Below are 19,398 nucleotides of genomic sequence, written 5' to 3'. Positions count from 1 at the left end.
TCTAATTGATAGAAATTTCTCCAGTTTTCGACTTAAAATAAGTGAGTTATGAAAGTTTTAATTTTGGGTGACGTTTCGCACACTCTTTATAAGACGGACAACAACTCTCTCACGCCAACGATTTTTAAAAGAAGATTTCTTTCCCCGGAAAGAGAATTTGAAGACTGGTAGAAATTTCACCCCTTTTGAACTTAAAGTCAGAGAGTTGCAGAGGTTTTAATTTTGGATGACGTTTTGCACACTCTTTATAAAACGGACTACAACTCTCTCATTCCAACAAATTTTGAAATGAGATTTCTTTCCCAAGAAAAAGAATCTTAGGACCTCCGATTGGTAGAAATTTCCCCACTTTTGGGCTTAAAGTGAGAGAGTTATAGAGGTTTTAATTTTGGGTGACGTTTCGCACACTGTTTCTAAAACGGACAACAACTCTCTCACACCAACGATTTTTAAAAGAAGATTTCTTTTTCTGGAAAGAGAATTTGAAGATTGGTAGAAATTTCACCCCTTTTGAACTTAAAGTCAGAGAGTTACAGAGGTTTTAATTTTGGATGACGTTTCGCACACTCTTTATAAAACGGACTACAACTCTCTCATCCCAACAAATTTTGAAATGAGATTTCTTTCCCAAGAAAAAGAATCTTAGGACCTCCGATTGGTAGAAATTTCCTCACTTTTTGACTTAAAATGAGAGAGTTATGGAGGTTTTAATTTTGGGTGACGTTTCACACACTCTTTATAAAATAGACCAAAACTCACTCATCCCACCGAATTTTTAAATGAGATTTTTTTTCTTGAAAGAGAATTTGAAGACATCTAATTGATAGAAATTTCTCCAGTTTTCGACTTAAAATAAGTGAGTTATGAAAGTTTTAATTTTGGGTGACGTTTCGCACACTCTTTATAAGACGGACAACAACTCTCTCACCCTAACGATTTTTAAAGCAAGATTTCTTTCCCCGGAAAGGGAATTTGAAGACTGGTAGAAATTTCACCCCTTTTGAACTTAAAGTCAGAGAGTTGCAGAGGTTTTAATTTTGGATGACGTTTTGCACACTCTTTATAAAACGGACTACAACTCTCTCATTCCAACAAATTTTGAAATGAGATTTCTTTCCCAAGAAAAAGAATCTTAGGACCTCCGATTGGTAGAAATTTCCCCACTTTTGGGCTTAAAGTGAGAGAGTTATCGAGGTTTTAATTTTGGGTGACGTTTCGCACACTGTTTCTAAAACGGACAACAACTCTCTCACCCCAACGATTTTTAAAAGAAGATTTCTTTTTCCGGAAATGGAATTTGAAGATTGGTAGAAATTTCACCCCTTTTGAACTTAAAGTGAGAGAGTTACAGAGGTTTTAATTCTGGATGACGTTTCGCACACTCTTTATAAAACGGACTACAACTCTCTCATCCCAACAAATTTTGAAATGAGATTTCTTTCCCAAGAAAAAGAATCTTAGGACCTCCGATTGGTAGAAATTTCCTCACTTTTTGACTTAAAATGAGAGAGTTATGGAGGTTTTACTTTGGGTGACGTTTAACACACTCTTTATGAAACGGACTATAACTCTGTAACCCCAACGAATTTTGAAACGAGATTTCTTTCCCATAAAAGAGAATTAGAAGACCTCCAATTGGTAGAAATTTCACCACTTTTGGACTTAAAGTGAGAGAGTTATAGAGGTTTTAATTTTGGGTGACGTTTCGCATACTCTTTGAAAAACGGACAAAAACTCTCTCACCCCAATGATTTTTAAAACAAGATTTCTTTTCCCGGAAAGAGAATTTGAAGATTGGTAGAAATTTCTCCACTTTTGAACTTAAAGTCAGAGAGTTACACAGGTTTTAATTTTGGATGACGTCTCGCACACTCTTTATAAAACGGACTACAACTCTCTCATCCCAACAATATTTGAAATGAGATTTCTTTCCGAAGAAAAAGAATCTTAGGACATCTGATTGGTAGAAATTTCACAACTTTTTGACTTCAAATGAGAGAGTTATGGAAGTTTTAATTTTGGGTGACGTTTTACACACTCTTTATAAAATGGACCAAAACTCTCTCATCCCACCGAATTTTTAAATGAGATTTTTTTTCTTGAAAGAGAATTTGAAGACATCTAATTGATAGAAATTTCTCCAGTTTTCGACTTAAAATAAGTGAGTTATGAAAGTTTTAATTTTGGGTGACGTTTCGCACACTCTTTATAAGACGGACAACAACTCTCTCACCCCAACGATTTTTAAAACAAGATTTCTTTCCCCGGAAAGAGAATTTGAAGACTGGTAGAAATTTCACCCATTTTGAACTTAAAGTCAGAGAGTTGCAGAGGTTTTAATTTTGGATGACGTTTTGCACACTCTTTATAAAACGGACTACAACTCTCTCATTCTAACAAATTTTGAAATGAGATTTCTTTCCCAAGAAAAAGAATCTTAGAACCTCCGATTGGTAGAAATTTCCCCACTTTTGGGCTTAAAGTGAGAGAGTTATAGAGGTTTTAATTTTGGGTGACGTTTCGCACACTGTTTCTAAAACGGACAACAACTCTCTCACCCCAACGATTTTTAAAAGAAGATTTCTTTTTCCGGAAAGAGAATTTGAAGATTGGTAGAAATTTCACCCCTTTTGAACTTAAAGTCAGAGAGTTACAGAGGTTTTAATTTTGGATGACTTTTCGCACACTCTTTATAAAATGGACTACAACTCTCTCATCCCAACAAATTTTGAAATGAGATTTCTTTCCCGAGAAAAAGAATCTTAGGACCTCCGATTGGTAGAAATTTCCTCACTTTTTGACTTAAAATGAGAGAGTTATGGAGGTTTTAATTTGGGTGACGTTTAACACACTCTTTATGAAACGGACTATAACTCTGTCACCCCAACGAATTTTGAAACGAGATTTCTTTCCCATGAAAGAGAATTAGAAGACCTCCGATTGGTAGAAATTTCACCACTTTTGGACTTAAAGTGAGAGAGTTATAGAGGTTTTAATTTTGGGTGACGTTTCGCACACTGTTTCTAAAACGGACAACAACTCTCTCACCCCAACGATTTTTAAAAGAAGATTTCTTTTTCCGGAAAGAGAATTTGAAGATTGGTAGAAATTTCACCCCTTTTGAACTTAAAGTCAGAGAGTTACAGAGGTTTTAATTTTGGATGACATTTCGCACACTCTTTATAAAACGGACTACAACTCTCTCATCCCAACAAATTTTGAAATGAGATTTCTTTCCCAAGAAAAAGAATCTTAGGACCTCCGATTGGTAGAAATTTCCTCACTTTTTGTCTTAAAATGAGAGAGTTATGGAGGTTTTACTTTGGGTGACGTTTAACACACTCTTTATGAAACGGACTATAACTCTGTCACCCCAACGAATTTTGAAACGAGATTTCTTTCCCATGAAAGAGAATTAGAAGACCTCCGATTGGTAGAAATTTCACCACTTTTGGACTTAAAGTGAGAGAGTTATAGAGGTTTTAATTTTGGGTGACGTTTCGCACACTGTTTCTAAAACGGACAACAACTCTCTCACCCCAACGATTTTTAAAAGAAGATTTCTTTTTCCGGAAATGGAATTTGAAGATTGGTAGAAATTTCACCCCTTTTGAACTTAAAGTGAGAGAGTTACAGAGGTTTTAATTCTGGATGACGTTTCGCACACTCTTTATAAAACGGACTACAACTCTCTCATTCCAACAAATTTTGAAATGAGATTTCTTTCCCAAGAAAAAGAATCTTAGGACCTCCGATTGGTAGAAATTTCCCCACTTTTGGGCTTAAAGTGAGAGAGTTATAGAGGTTTTAATTTTGGGTGACGTTTCGCACACTGTTTCTAAAACGGACAACAACTCTCTCACACCAACGATTTTTAAAAGAAGATTTCTTTTTCTGGAAAAAGAATTTGAAGATTGGTAGAAATTTCACCACTTTTGAACTTAAAGTCAGAGAGTTACAGAGGTTTTAATTTTGGATGACGTTTCGCACACTCTTTATAAAACGGACTACAAATCTCTCATCCCAACAAATTTTGAAATGAGATTTCTTTCCCAAGAAAAAGAATCTTAGGACCTCCGATTGGTAGAAATTTCCTCACTTTTTGACTTAAAATGAGAGAGTTATGGAGGTTTTAATTTGGGTGACGTTTAACACACTCTTTATGAAACGGACTATAACTCTGTCACCCCAACGAATTTTTAAACGAGGTTTCTTTCCCATGAAAGAGAATTAGAAGACCTCCGATTGGTAGAAATTTCACCACTTTTGGACTTAAAGTGAGAGAGTTATAGAGGTTTTAATTTTGGGTGACGTTTCGCATACTCTTTGAAAAACGGACAACAACTCTCTCACCCCAATGATTTTTAAAACAAGATTTCTTTTCCCGGAAAGAGAATTTGAAGATTGGTAGAAATTTCTCCACTTTTGAACTTAAAGTCAGAGAGTTACACAGGTTTTAATTTTGGATGACGTCTCGCACACTCTTTATAAAATGGACTACAACTCTCTCATCCCAACAATATTTGAAATGAGATTTCTTTCCGAAGGAAAAGAATCTTAGGACATCTGATTGGTAGAAATTTCACAACTTTTTGACTTCAAATGAGAGAGTTATGGAAGTTTTAATTTTGGGTGACGTTTTACACACTCTTTATAAAATGGACCAAAACTCTCTCATCCCACCGAATTTTTAAATGAGATTTTTTTTCTTGAAAGAGAATTTGAAGACATCTAATTGATAGAAATTTCTCCAGTTTTCGACTTAAAATAAGTGAGTTATGAAAGTTTTAATTTTGGGTGACGTTTCGCACACTCTTTATAAGACGGACAACAACTCTCTCACCCCAACGATTTTTAAAACAAGATTTCTTTCCCCGGAAAGAGAATTTGAAGACTGGTAGAAATTTCACCCATTTTGAACTTAAAGTCAGAGAGTTGCAGAGGTTTTAATTTTGGATGACGTTTTGCACACTCTTTATAAAACGGACTACAACTCTCTCATTCTAACAAATTTTGAAATGAGATTTCTTTCCCAAGAAAAAGAATCTTAGAACCTCCGATTGGTAGAAATTTCCCCACTTTTGGGCTTAAAGTGAGAGAGTTATAGAGGTTTTAATTTTGGGTGACGTTTCGCACACTGTTTCTAAAACGGACAACAACTCTCTCACCCCAACGATTTTTAAAAGAAGATTTCTTTTTCCGGAAAGAGAATTTGAAGATTGGTAGAAATTTCACCCCTTTTGAACTTAAAGTCAGAGAGTTACAGAGGTTTTAATTTTGGATGACTTTTCGCACACTCTTTATAAAATGGACTACAACTCTCTCATCCCAACAAATTTTGAAATGAGATTTCTTTCCCGAGAAAAAGAATCTTAGGACCTCCGATTGGTAGAAATTTCCTCACTTTTTGACTTAAAATGAGAGAGTTATGGAGGTTTTAATTTGGGTGACGTTTAACACACTCTTTATGAAACGGACTATAACTCTGTCACCCCAACGAATTTTGAAACGAGATTTCTTTCCCATGAAAGAGAATTAGAAGACCTCCGATTGGTAGAAATTTCACCACTTTTGGACTTAAAGTGAGAGAGTTATAGAGGTTTTAATTTTGGGTGACGTTTCGCACACTGTTTCTAAAACGGACAACAACTCTCTCACCCCAACGATTTTTAAAAGAAGATTTCTTTTTCCGGAAAGAGAATTTGAAGATTGGTAGAAATTTCACCCCTTTTGAACTTAAAGTCAGAGAGTTACAGAGGTTTTAATTTTGGATGACATTTCGCACACTCTTTATAAAACGGACTACAACTCTCTCATCCCAACAAATTTTGAAATGAGATTTCTTTCCCAAGAAAAAGAATCTTAGGACCTCCGATTGGTAGAAATTTCCTCACTTTTTGTCTTAAAATGAGAGAGTTATGGAGGTTTTACTTTGGGTGACGTTTAACACACTCTTTATGAAACGGACTATAACTCTGTCACCCCAACGAATTTTGAAACGAGATTTCTTTCCCATGAAAGAGAATTAGAAGACCTCCGATTGGTAGAAATTTCACCACTTTTGGACTTAAAGTGAGAGAGTTATAGAGGTTTTAATTTTGGGTGACGTTTCGCATACTCTTTGAAAAACGGACAACAACTCTCTCACCCCAATGATTTTTAAAACAAGATTTCTTTTCCCGGAAAGAGAATTTGAAGATTGGTAGAAATTTCTCCACTTTTGAACTTAAAGTCAGAGAGTTACACAGGTTTTAATTTTAGATGACGTCTCGCACACTCTTTATAAAACGGACTACAACTCTCTCATCCCAACAATATTTGAAATGAGATTTCTTTCCGAAGAAAAAGAATCTTAGGACATCTGATTGGTAGAAATTTCACAACTTTTTGACTTCAAATGAGAGATTTATGGAAGTTTTAATTTTGGGTGACGTTTCACACACTCTTTATAAAATGGAGCAAAACTCACTCATCCCACCGAATTTTTAAATGAGATTTTTTTTCTTGAAAGAGAATTTGAAGACATCTAATTGATAGAAATTTCTCCAGTTTTCGACTTAAAATAAGTGAGTTATGAAAGTTTTAATTTTGGGTGACGTTTCGCACACTCTTTATAAGACGGACAACAACTCTCTCACCCTAACGATTTTTAAAGCAAGATTTCTTTCCCCGGAAAGGGAATTTGAAGACTGGTAGAAATTTCACCCCTTTTGAACTTAAAGTCAGAGAGTTGCAGAGGTTTTAATTTTGGATGACGTTTTGCACACTCTTTATAAAACGGACTACAACTCTCTCATTCCAACAAATTTTGAAATGAGATTTCTTTCCCAAGAAAAAGAATCTTAGGACCTCCGATTGGTAGAAATTTCCCCACTTTTGGGCTTAAAGTGAGAGAGTTATCGAGGTTTTAATTTTGGGTGACGTTTCGCACACTGTTTCTAAAACGGACAACAACTCTCTCACCCCAACGATTTTTAAAAGAAGATTTCTTTTTCCGGAAATGGAATTTGAAGATTGGTAGAAATTTCACCCCTTTTGAACTTAAAGTGAGAGAGTTACAGAGGTTTTAATTCTGGATGACGTTTCGCACACTCTTTATAAAACGGACTACAACTCTCTCATCCCAACAAATTTTGAAATGAGATTTCTTTCCCAAGAAAAAGAATCTTAGGACCTCCGATTGGTAGAAATTTCCTCACTTTTTGACTTAAAATGAGAGAGTTATGGAGGTTTTACTTTGGGTGACGTTTAACACACTCTTTATGAAACGGACTATAACTCTGTCACCCCAACGAATTTTGAAACGAGATTTCTTTCCCATAAAAGAGAATTAGAAGACCTCCGATTGGTAGAAATTTCACCACTTTTGGACTTAAAGTGAGAGAGTTATAGAGGTTTTAATTTTGGGTGACGTTTCGCATACTCTTTGAAAAACGGACAAAAACTCTCTCACCCCAATGATTTTTAAAACAAGATTTCTTTTCCCGGAAAGAGAATTTGAAGATTGGTAGAAATTTCTCCACTTTTGAACTTAAAGTCAGAGAGTTACACAGGTTTTAATTTTGGATGACGTCTCGCACACTCTTTATAAAACGGACTACAACTCTCTCATCCCAACAATATTTGAAATGAGATTTCTTTCCGAAGAAAAAGAATCTTAGGACATCTGATTGGTAGAAATTTCACAACTTTTTGACTTCAAATGAGAGAGTTATGGAAGTTTTAATTTTGGGTGACGTTTTACACACTCTTTATAAAATGGACCAAAACTCTCTCATCCCACCGAATTTTTAAATGAGATTTTTTTTCTTGAAAGAGAATTTGAAGACATCTAATTGATAGAAATTTCTCCAGTTTTCGACTTAAAATAAGTGAGTTATGAAAGTTTTAATTTTGGGTGACGTTTCGCACACTCTTTATAAGACGGACAACAACTCTCTCACCCCAACGATTTTTAAAACAAGATTTCTTTCCCCGGAAAGAGAATTTGAAGACTGGTAGAAATTTCACCCATTTTGAACTTAAAGTCAGAGAGTTGCAGAGGTTTTAATTTTGGATGACGTTTTGCACACTCTTTATAAAACGGACTACAACTCTCTCATTCTAACAAATTTTGAAATGAGATTTCTTTCCCAAGAAAAAGAATCTTAGGACCTCCGATTGGTAGAAATTTCCCCACTTTTGGGCTTAAAGTGAGAGAGTTATAGAGGTTTTAATTTTGGGTGACGTTTCGCACACTGTTTCTAAAACGGACAACAACTCTCTCACCCCAACGATTTTTAAAAGAAGATTTCTTTTTCCGGAAAGAGAATTTGAAGATTGGTAGAAATTTCACCCCTTTTGAACTTAAAGTCAGAGAGTTACAGAGGTTTTAATTTTGGATGACTTTTCGCACACTCTTTATAAAACGGACTACAACTCTCTCATCCCAACAAATTTTGAAATGAGATTTCTTTCCCGAGAAAAAGAATCTTAGGACCTCCGATTGGTAGAAATTTCCTCACTTTTTGACTTAAAATGAGAGAGTTATGGAGGTTTTAATTTGGGTGACGTTTAACACACTCTTTATGAAACGGACTATAACTCTGTCACCCCAACGAATTTTGAAACGAGATTTCTTTCCCATGAAAGAGAATTAGAAGACCTCCGATTGGTAGAAATTTCACCACTTTTGGACTTAAAGTGAGAGAGTTATAGAGGTTTTAATTTTGGGTGACGTTTCGCATACTCTTTGAAAAACGGACAACTACTCTCTCACCCCAATGATTTTTAAAACAAGATTTCTTTTCCCGGAAAGAGAATTTGAAAATTGGTAGAAATTTCTCCACTTTTGAACTTAAAGTCAGAGAGTTACACAGGTTTTAATTTTGGATGACTTTTCGCACACTCTTTATAAAATGGACTACAACTCTCTCATCCCAACAAATTTTGAAATGAGATTTCTTTCCCGAGAAAAAGAATCTTAGGACCTCCGATTGGTAGAAATTTCCTCACGTTTTGACTTAAAATGAGAGAGTTATGGAGGTTTTAATTTGGGTGACGTTTAACACACTCTTTATGAAACGGACTATAACTCTGTCACCCCAACGAATTTTGAAACGAGATTTCTTTCCCATGAAAGAGAATTAGAAGACCTCCGATTGGTAGAAATTTCACCACTTTTGGACTTAAAGTGAGAGAGTTATAGAGGTTTTAATTTTGGGTGACGTTTCGCACACTGTTTCTAAAACGGACAACAACTCTCTCACCCCAACGATTTTTAAAAGAAGATTTCTTTTTCCGGAAAGAGAATTTGAAGATTGGTAGAAATTTCACCCCTTTTGAACTTAAAGTGAGAGAGTTACAGAGGTTTTAATTCTGGATGACGTTTCGCACACTCTTTATAAAACGGACTACAACTCTCTCATCCCAACAAATTTTGAAATGAGATTTCTTTCCCAAGAAAAAGAATCTTAGGACCTCCGATTGGTAGAAATTTCCTCACTTTTTGACTTAAAATGAGAGAGTTATGGAGGTTTTACTTTGGGTGACGTTTAACACACTCTTTATGAAACGGACTATAACTCTGTCACCCCAACGAATTTTGAAACGAGATTTCTTTCCCATAAAAGAGAATTAGAAGACCTCCGATTGGTAGAAATTTCACCACTTTTGGACTTAAAGTGAGAGAGTTATAGAGGTTTTAATTTTGGGTGACGTTTCGCATACTCTTTGAAAAACGGACAAAAACTCTCTCACCCCAATGATTTTTAAAACAAGATTTCTTTTCCCGGAAAGAGAATTTGAAGATTGGTAGAAATTTCTCCACTTTTGAACTTAAAGTCAGAGAGTTACACAGGTTTTAATTTTGGATGACGTCTCGCACACTCTTTATAAAACGGACTACAACTCTCTCATCCCAACAATATTTGAAATGAGATTTCTTTCCGAAGAAAAAGAATCTTAGGACATCTGATTGGTAGAAATTTCACAACTTTTTGACTTCAAATGAGAGAGTTATGGAAGTTTTAATTTTGGGTGACGTTTTACACACTCTTTATAAAATGGACCAAAACTCTCTCATCCCACCGAATTTTTAAATGAGATTTTTTTTCTTGAAAGAGAATTTGAAGACATCTAATTGATAGAAATTTCTCCAGTTTTCGACTTAAAATAAGTGAGTTATGAAAGTTTTAATTTTGGGTGACGTTTCGCACACTCTTTATAAGACGGACAACAACTCTCTCACCCCAACGATTTTTAAAACAAGATTTCTTTCCCCGGAAAGAGAATTTGAAGACTGGTAGAAATTTCACCCATTTTGAACTTAAAGTCAGAGAGTTGCAGAGGTTTTAATTTTGGATGACGTTTTGCACACTCTTTATAAAACGGACTACAACTCTCTCATTCTAACAAATTTTGAAATGAGATTTCTTTCCCAAGAAAAAGAATCTTAGGACCTCCGATTGGTAGAAATTTCCCCACTTTTGGGCTTAAAGTGAGAGAGTTATAGAGGTTTTAATTTTGGGTGACGTTTCGCACACTGTTTCTAAAACGGACAACAACTCTCTCACCCCAACGATTTTTAAAAGAAGATTTCTTTTTCCGGAAAGAGAATTTGAAGATTGGTAGAAATTTCACCCCTTTTGAACTTAAAGTCAGAGAGTTACAGAGGTTTTAATTTTGAATGACTTTTCGCACACTCTTTATAAAACGGACTAGAACTCTCTCATCCCAACAAATTTTGAAATGAGATTTCTTTCCCGAGAAAAAGAATCTTAGGACCTCCGATTGGTAGAAATTTCCTCACTTTTTGACTTAAAATGAGAGAGTTATGGAGGTTTTAATTTGGGTGACGTTTAACACACTCTTTATGAAACGGACTATAACTCTGTCACCCCAACGAATTTTGAAACGAGATTTCTTTCCCATGAAAGAGAATTAGAAGACCTCCGATTGGTAGAAATTTCACCACTTTTGGACTTAAAGTGAGAGAGTTATAGAGGTTTTAATTTTGGGTGACGTTTCGCACACTGTTTCTAAAACGGACAACAACTCTCTCACCCCAACGATTTTTAAAAGAAGATTTCTTTTTCCGGAAAGAGAATTTGAAGATTGGTAGAAATTTCACCCCTTTTGAACTTAAAGTCAGAGAGTTACAGAGGTTTTAATTTTGGATGACATTTCGCACACTCTTTATAAAACGGACTACAACTCTCTCATCCCAACAAATTTTGAAATGAGATTTCTTTCCCAAGAAAAAGAATCTTAGGACCTCCGATTGGTAGAAATTTCCTCACTTTTTGTCTTAAAATGAGAGAGTTATGGAGGTTTTACTTTGGGTGACGTTTAACACACTCTTTATGAAACGGACTATAACTCTGTCACCCCAACGAATTTTGAAACGAGATTTCTTTCCCATGAAAGAGAATTAGAAGACCTCCGATTGGTAGAAATTTCACCACTTTTGGACTTAAAGTGAGAGAGTTATAGAGGTTTTAATTTTGGGTGACGTTTCGCATACTCTTTGAAAAACGGACAACAACTCTCTCACCCCAATGATTTTTAAAACAAGATTTCTTTTCCCGGAAAGAGAATTTGAAGATTGGTAGAAATTTCTCCACTTTTGAACTTAAAGTCAGAGAGTTACACAGGTTTTAATTTTAGATGACGTCTCGCACACTCTTTATAAAACGGACTACAACTCTCTCATCCCAACAATATTTGAAATGAGATTTCTTTCCGAAGAAAAAGAATCTTAGGACATCTGATTGGTAGAAATTTCACAACTTTTTGACTTCAAATGAGAGATTTATGGAAGTTTTAATTTTGGGTGACGTTTCACACAGTCTTTATAAAATGGACCAAAACTCACTCATCCCACCGAATTTTTAAATGAGATTTTTTTTCTTGAAAGAGAATTTGAAGACATCTAATTGATAGAAATTTCTCCAGTTTTCGACTTAAAATAAGTGAGTTATGAAAGTTTTAATTTTGGGTGACGTTTCGCACACTCTTTATAAGACGGACAACAACTCTCTCACCCTAACGATTTTTAAAGCAAGATTTCTTTCCCCGGAAAGGGAATTTGAAGACTGGTAGAAATTTCACCCCTTTTGAACTTAAAGTCAGAGAGTTGCAGAGGTTTTAATTTTGGATGACGTTTTGCACACTCTTTATAAAACGGACTACAACTCTCTCATTCCAACAAATTTTGAAATGAGATTTCTTTCCCAAGAAAAAGAATCTTAGGACCTCCGATTGGTAGAAATTTCCCCACTTTTGGGCTTAAAGTGAGAGAGTTATCGAGGTTTTAATTTTGGGTCACGTTTCGCACACTGTTTCTAAAACGGACAACAACTCTCTCACCCCAACGATTTTTAAAAGAAGATTTCTTTTTCCGGAAATGAAATTTGAAGATTGGTAGAAATTTCACCCCTTTTGAACTTAAAGTGAGAGAGTTACAGAGGTTTTAATTCTGGATGACGTTTCGCACACTCTTTATAAAACGGACTACAACTCTCTCATCCCAACAAATTTTGAAATGAGATTTCTTTCCCAAGAAAAAGAATCTTAGGACCTCCGATTGGTAGAAATTTCCTCACTTTTTGACTTAAAATGAGAGAGTTATGGAGGTTTTACTTTGGGTGACGTTTAACACACTCTTTATGAAACGGACTATAACTCTGTCATCCCAACAAATTTTGAAATGAGATTTCTTTCCCAAGAAAAAGAATCTTAGGACCTCCGATTGGTAGAAATTTCCTCACTTTTTGACTTAAAATGAGAGAGTTATGGAGGTTTTACTTTGGGTGACGTTTAACACACTCTTTATGAAACGGACTATAACTCTGTCACCCCAACGAATTTTGAAATGAGATTTCTTTCCCATAAAAGAGAATTAGAAGACCTCCGATTGGTAGAAATTTCACCACTTTTGGACTTAAAGTGAGAGAGTTATAGAGGTTTTAATTTTGGGTGACGTTTCGCATACTCTTTGAAAAACGGACAAAAACTCTCTCACCCCAATGATTTTTAAAACAAGATTTCTTTTCCCGGAAAGAGAATTTGAAGATTGGTAGAAATTTCTCCACTTTTGAACTTAAAGTCAGAGAGTTACACAGGTTTTAATTTTGGATGACGTCTCGCACACTCTTTATAAAACGGACTACAACTCTCTCATCCCAACAATATTTGAAATGAGATTTCTTTCCGAAGAAAAAGAATCTTAGGACATCTGATTGGTAGAAATTTCACAACTTTTTGACTTCAAATGAGAGAGTTATGGAAGTTTTAATTTTGGGTGACGTTTCACACACTCTTTATAAAATGGACCAAAACTCTCTCATCCCACCGAATTTTTAAATGAGATTTTTTTTCTTGAAAGAGAATTTGAAGACATCTAATTGATAGAAATTTCTCCAGTTTTCGACTTAAAATAAGTGAGTTATGAAAGTTTTAATTTTGGGTGACGTTTCGCACACTCTTTATAAGACGGACAACAACTCTCTCACCCCAACGATTTTTAAAGCAAGATTTCTTTCCCCGGAAAAGGAATTTGAAGACTGGTAGAAATTTCACCCCTTTTGAACTTAAAGTCATAGAGTTGCAGAGGTTTTAATTTTGGATGACGTTTTGCACACTCTTTATAAAACGGACTACAACTCTCTCATTCCAACAAATTTTGAAATGAGATTTCTTTCCCAAGAAAAAGAATCTTAGGACCTCCGATTGGTAGAAATTTCCCCACTTTTGGGCTTAAAGTGAGAGAGTTATAGAGGTTTTAATTTTGGGTGACGTTTCGCACACTGTTTCTAAAACGGACAACAACTCTCTCACCCCAACGATTTTTAAAAGAAGATTTCTTTTTCCGGAAAGAGAATTTGAAGATTGGTAGAAATTTCACCCCTTTTGAACTTAAAGTCAGAGAGTTACAGAGGTTTTAATTTTGGATGACGTTTCGCACACTCTTTATAAAACGGACTAGAACTCTCTCATCCCAACAAATTTTGAAATGAGATTTCTTTCCCGAGAAAAAGAATCTTAGGACCTCCGATTGGTAGAAATTTCCTCACTTTTTGACTTAAAATGAGAGAGTTATGGAGGTTTTAATTTGGGTGACGTTTAACACACTCTTTATGAAACGGACTATAACTCTGTCACCCCAACGAATTTTGAAACGAAATTTCTTTCCCATGAAAGAGAATTAAAAGACCTCCGATTGGTAGAAATTTCACCACTTTTGGACTTAAAGTGAGAGAGTTATAGAGGTTTTAATTTTGGGTGACGTTTCGCATACTCTTTGAAAAAAGGACAACAACTCTCTCACCCCAATGATTTTTAAAACAAGATTTCTTTTCCCGGGAAGAGAATTTGAAGATTGGTAGAAATTTCTCCACTTTTGAACTTAAAGTCAGAGAGTTACACAGGTTTTAATTTTCGATGACGTCTCGCACACTCTTTATAAAACGGACTACAACTCTCTCATCCCAACAATATTTGAAATGAGATTTCTTTCCGAAGGAAAAGAATCTTAGGACATCTGATTGGTAGAAATTTCACAACTTTTTGACTTCAAATGAGAGAGTTATGGAAGTTTTAATTTTGGGTGACGTTTCACACACTCTTTATAAAATGGACCAAAACTCTCTCATCCCACCGAATTTTTAAATGAGATTTTTTTTCTTGAAAGAGAATTTGAAGACATCTAATTGATAGAAATTTCTCCAGTTTTCGACTTAAAATAAGTGAGTTATGAAAGTTTTAATTTTGGGTGACGTTTCGCACACTCTTTATAAGACGGACAACAACTCTCTCACGCCAACGATTTTTAAAAGAAGATTTCTTTCCCCAGAAAGAGAATTTGAAGACTGGTAGAAATTTCACCCCTTTTGAACTTAAAGTCAGAGAGTTGCAGAGGTTTTAATTTTGGATGACGTTTTGCACACTCTTTATAAAACGGACTACAACTCTCTCATTCCAACAAATTTTGAAATGAGATTTCTTTCCCAAGAAAAAGAATCTTAAGACCTCCGATTGGTAGAAATTTCCCCACTTTTGGGCTTAAAGTGAGAGAGTTATAGAGGTTTTAATTTTGGGTGACGTTTCGCACACTGTTTCTAAAACGGACAACAACTCTCTCACCCCAACGATTTTTAAAAGAATATTTCTTTTTCCGGAAAGAGAATTTGAAGATTGGTAGAAATTTCACCCCTTTTGAACTTAAAGTCAGAGAGTTACAGAGGTTTTAATTTTGGATGACGTTTCGCACACTCTTTATAAAACGGACTAGAACTCTCTCATCCCAACAAATTTTGAAATGAGATTTTTTCCCGAGAAAAAGAATCTTAGGACCTCCGATTGGTAGAAATTTCCTCACTTTTTGACTTAAAATGAGAGAGTTATGGAGGTTTTAATTTGGGTGACGTTTAACACACTCTTTATGAAACGGACTATAACTCTGTCACCCCAACGAATTTTGAAACGAAATTTCTTTCCCATGAAAGAGAATTAAAAGACCTCCGATTGGTAGAAATTTCACCACTTTTGGACTTAAAGTGAGAGAGTTATAGAGGTTTTAATTTTGGGTGACGTTTCGCATACTCTTTGAAAAAAGGACAACAACTCTCTCACCCCAATGTTTTTTAAAACAAGATTTCTTTTCCCGGGAAGAGAATTTGAAGATTGGTAGAAATTTCTCCACTTTTGAACTTAAAGTCAGAGAGTTACACAGGTTTTAATTTTCGATGACGTCTCGCACACTCTTTATAAAACGGACTACAACTCTCTCATCCCAACAATATTTGAAATGAGATTTCTTTCCGAAGGAAAAGAATCTTAGGACATCTGATTGGTAGAAATTTCACAACTTTTTGACTTCAAATGAGAGAGTTATGGAAGTTTTAATTTTGGGTGACGTTTCACACACTCTTTATAAAATGGACCAAAACTCTCTCATCCCACCGAATTTTTAAATGAGATTTTTTTTCTTGAAAGAGAATTTGAAGACATCTAATTGATAGAAATTTTTCCAGTTTTCGACTTAAAATAAGTGAGTTATGAAAGTTTTAATTTTGGGTGACGTTTCGCACACTCTTTATAAGACGGACAACAACTCTCTCACGCCAACGATTTTTAAAAGAAGATTTCTTTCCCCGGAAAGAGAATTTGAAGACTGGTAGAAATTTCACCCCTTTTGAACTTAAAGTCAGAGAGTTGCAGAGGTTTTAATTTTGGATGACGTTTTGCACACTCTTTATAAAACGGACTACAACTCTCTCATTCCAACAAATTTTGAAATGAGATTTCTTTCCCAAGAAAAAGAATCTTAGGACCTCCGATTGGTAGAAATTTCCCCACTTTTGGGCTTAAAGTGAGAGAGTTATAGAGGTTTTAATTTTGGGTGACGTTTCGCACACTGTTTCTAAAACGGACAACAACTCTCTCACCCCAACGATTTTTAAAAGAAGATTTCTTTTTCTGGAAAGAGAATTTGAAGATTGGTAGAAATTTCACCCCTTTTGAACTTAAAGTCAGAGAGTTACAGAGGTTTTAATTTTGGATGACGTTTCGCACACTCTTTATAAAACGGACTACAACTCTCTCATCCCAACAAATTTTGAAATGAGATTTCTTTCCCAAGAAAAAGAATCTTAGCACCTCCGATTGGTAGAAATTTCCTCACTTTTTGACTTAAAATGAGAGAGTTATGGAGGTTTTAATTTGGGTGACGTTTAACACACTCTTTATGAAACGGACTATAACTCTGTCACCCCAACGAATTTTGAAACGAGGTTTCTTTACCATGAAAGAGAATTAGAAGACCTCCGATTGGTAGAAATTTCACCACTTTTGGACTTAAAGTGAGAGAGTTATAGAGGTTTTAATTTTGGGTGACGTTTCGCATACTCTTTGAAAAACGGACAACAACTCTCTCACCCCAATGATTTTTAAAACAAGATTTCTTTTCCCGGAAAGAGAATTTGAAGATTGGTAGAAATTTCTCCACTTTTGAACTTAAAGTCAGAGAGTTACACAGGTTTTAATTTTGGATGACGTCTCGCACACTCTTTATAAAACGGACTACAACTCTCTCATCCCAACAATATTTGAAATGAGATTTCTTTCCGAAGGAAAAGAATCTTAGGACATCTGATTGGTAGAAATTTCACAACTTTTTGACTTCAAATGAGAGAGTTATGGAAGTTTTAATTTTGGGTGACGTTTTACACACTCTTTATAAAATGGACCAAAACTCTCTCATCCCACCGAATTTTTAAATGAGATTTTTTTTCTTGAAAGAGAATTTGAAGACATCTAATTGATAGAAATTTCTCCAGTTTTCGACTTAAAATAAGTGAGTTATGAAAGTTTTAATTTTGGGTGACGTTTCGCACACTCTTTATAAGACGGACAACAACTCTCTCACCCCAACGATTTTTAAAACAAGATTTCTTTCCCCGGAAAGAGAATTTGAAGACTGGTAGAAATTTCACCCATTTTGAACTTAAAGTCAGAGAGTTGCAGAGGTTTTAATTTTGGATGACGTTTTGCACACTCTTTATAAAACGGACTACAACTCTCTCATTCTAACAAATTTTGAAATGAGATTTCTTTCCCAAGAAAAAGAATCTTAGGACCTCCGATTGGTAGAAATTTCCCCACTTTTGGGCTTAAAGTGAGAGAGTTATAGAGGTTTTAATTTTGGGTGACGTTTCGCACACTGTTTCTAAAACGGACAACAACTCTCTCACCCCAACGATTTTTAAAAGAAGATTTCTTTTTCCGGAAAGAGAATTTGAAGATTGGTAGAAATTTCACCCCTTTTGAACTTAAAGTCAGAGAGTTACAGAGGTTTTAATTTTGGATGACGTTTCGCACACTCTTTATAAAACGGACTACAACTCTCTCATCCCAACAAATTTTGAAATGAGATTTCTTTCCCGAGAAAAAGAATCTTAGGACCTCCGATTGGTAGAAATTTCCTCACTTTTTGACTTAAAATGAGAGAGTTATGGAGGTTTTAATTTGGGTGACGTTTAACACACTCTTTATGAAACGGACTATAACTCTGTCACCCCAACGAATTTTGAAACGAGATTTCTTTCCAATGAAAGAGAATTAGAAGACCTCCGATTGGTAGAAATTTCACCACTTTTGGACTTAAAGTGAGAGAGTTATAGAGGTTTTAATTTTGGGTGACGTTTCGCACACTGTTTCTAAAACGGACAACAACTCTCTCACCCCAACGATTTTTAAAAGAAGATTTCTTTTTCCGGAAAGAGAATTTGAAGATTGGTAGAAATTTCACCCCTTTTGAACTTAAAGTCAGAGAGTTACAGAGGTTTTAATTTTGGATGACGTTTCGCACACTCTTTATAAAACGGACTACAAGTCTCTCATCCCAACAAATTTTGAAATGAGATTTCTTTCCCCAAGAAAAAGAATCTTAGGACCTCCGATTGGTAGAAATTTCCTCACTTTTTGACTTAAAATGAGAGAGTTATGGAGGTTTTAATTTGGGTGACGTTTAACACACTCTTTATGAAACGGACTATAACTCTGTCACCCAAACGAATTTTGAAACGAGATTTCTTTCCCATGAAAGAGAATTAGAAGACCTCCGATTGGTAGAAATTTCACCACTTTTGGACTTAAAGTGAGAGAGTTATAGAGGTTTTAATTTTGGGTGACGTTTCGCATACTCTTTGAAAAACGGACAACAACTCTCTCACCCCAATGATTTTTAAAACAAGATTTCTTTTCCCGGAAAGAGAATTTGAAGATTGGTAGAAATTTCTCCACTTTTGAACTTAAAGTCAGAGAGTTACACAGGTTTTAATTTTGGATGACGTCTCGCACACTCTTTATAAAACGGACTACAACTCTCTCATCCCAACAATATTTGAAATGAGATTTCTTTCCGAAGAAAAAGAATCTTAGGACATCTGATTGGTAGAAATTTCACAACTTTTTGACTTCAAATGAGAGAGTTATGGAAGTTTTAATTTTGGGTGACGTTTCACACACTCTTTATAAATTGGACCAAAACTATCTCATCCCACCGAATTTTTAAATGAGATTTTTTTTCTTGAAAGAGAATTTGAAGACATCTAATTGATAGAAATTTCTCCAGTTTTCGACTTAAAATAAGTGAGTTATGAAAGTTTTAATTTTGGGTGACGTTTCGCACACTCTTTATAAGACGGATGATGGGGTGTGAAAACACCAGCCTCTTACAGGCTGCCACCTGTCCCAGAGTAGGTGAGGTCCAGCCTCTCACAGGCTGCCACCTGTCCCAGAGTAGGTGAGATCCAGCCTCTCACAGGCTGCCACCTGTCCCAGAGTAGGTGAGATCCAGCCTCTCACAGGCTGCCACCTGTCCCAGAGTAGGTGAGATCCAGCCTCTCACGGGCTGCC

Source organism: Tasmannia lanceolata, unplaced genomic scaffold (assembly GCF_043159265.1).
Source record: "Tasmannia lanceolata isolate RefF3 unplaced genomic scaffold, GAP_Taslan_0.1 ptg000036l, whole genome shotgun sequence".
Classification (NCBI taxonomy): Eukaryota; Viridiplantae; Streptophyta; class Magnoliopsida; order Canellales; family Winteraceae; genus Tasmannia; species Tasmannia lanceolata.
This window is presented reverse-complemented; position numbering follows the sequence as displayed.